Here is a 1,509-nt window from a genome sequence, read left to right on the forward strand (position 1 = left end):
CCAGGTATGTGGGCTAACTAAACATAAAAAAAAATAAATTCCACATTTCCATAACTAAAAAAAGTGTGTAATCCAGGTTCTTAGGCCAATTCTAAAACATAATGCGGTTATATTTTTTCTTGTTCTTTTTTAAAAATTTTATTTTATTTAAATTGAATTAATTAACATATAGTGTATTATTAGTTTCAGTGGTAGAGTTTAGGGATTCATCAGTTGCATAGAACACCCAGTGTTCATTACATCAAGTGCCCTCCTTAATGCCATGACCCAATTACCCCATCCCCCCACTCACCTCCCCTCCAGCAGCCTTCAGTTTGTTTCCTATAGTTAAAAGTCTTTTATGGTTTGTCTCCCTCTCTGATCTGACCTTATTTTATTTTTCCTTCCCTTCCCCTATGATCCTCTGTTTTGTTTCTTAAATTCCACATATCAGTGAGATCATATGATAATTGTCTTTCTCTGATTGACTTATTTCGCTTAGCATAATCCCCTCTAGTTCCATCCATGTCATTGAAAATGGCAAGATTTCATTCTTTTTTTTTTTAAGTCTAATAAAGTTTATTGGTTTTCTTTGATTGCCTCTGTTCCAGATTTAGAAGGGCTCTCTGGGTTCTTCTGGCCTTGTTTTCGGGCTGCTGCTACTCTGGCTTTTAAGGCCCTTTTTTTGCTTCTTGAACTTTTGTACCTCCTGGAAAACCCGAATGCACAGGGCCTTCTTGGTTGCGCAGCGTTGATGGCCTTTCCGGTGATACAGAGGGGGAAAGGTGTACTCAATCCCCAGCTCCTTGCATGTTTTCTCAAAGACACCGTAGTTGGTCTTAATGGAGGTTTTTGAGCATCTTTTTCCTCTGGTCGATGCTCATCAGCAGATAGTGCTTGTGGGCTTTGTCCTTTCAATGTTTCTGCATATGTTCTTCATAATTGCTAATCTTGACAGTCAAGGCAACAATTCGAGCCTCCAGGGAGCTAGTGTCCTCAGGGTTTGCCACAATCTTGTTCGTCAACTGCTCTTGCTTGATTTTTAGTTTCTCTTTCTGGTTGGCCATTTCCAAAGACAAGAGTCTTCTCATGACATCATCAAACCTGGTTTCTGGGTGCCATATCCCTGAACGGCTGGGAGGATAAGAACTCGAGGAGAGGAAAGGCCCCATTGGCAGGAGGGAGGCCTGGCACTTGCTCTGCCCAGCAGCCCAAGGACTCAGATTTCATTATTTTTGATGGCTGAGTAATATTCCATTATGTGTGTGTGTGTGTGTGTGTGTGTGTGTACATATATATATCACATCTTCTTTATCCATTCATCTGTCAGTGGACATCTGGGCTCTTTCCATGGTTTGGCTATTATGGGCATTGCTGCTATAAACATTGGGGTGCAGGTGACCCTTAGGATCACTATGTTCGTATCCTTTGGGTAAATATCTGGTAGTGCAATTGCTGGGTTGTAGGGTAGTTCTACTTTTAACTTTTTGAGGAACCTCCATACTGTTTTTTAGAGTGGCTGTACTAGTT

At 40.9% G+C, this 1,509-nt stretch overlaps 1 pseudogene; it reads right to left on the reverse strand.

Moving 5' to 3' along the window:
• Window positions 1-558: 558 nt before the first annotated feature.
• Window positions 559-1,151, reverse strand: LOC116636406 (annotated as a pseudogene).
• Between the last annotated feature and the right edge of the window lie 358 nt (window positions 1,152-1,509).

Source organism: Phoca vitulina, unplaced genomic scaffold (genome assembly GCF_004348235.1).
Source record: "Phoca vitulina isolate PV1807 unplaced genomic scaffold, GSC_HSeal_1.0 scaffold1, whole genome shotgun sequence".
Classification (NCBI taxonomy): domain Eukaryota; kingdom Metazoa; phylum Chordata; class Mammalia; order Carnivora; family Phocidae; genus Phoca; species Phoca vitulina.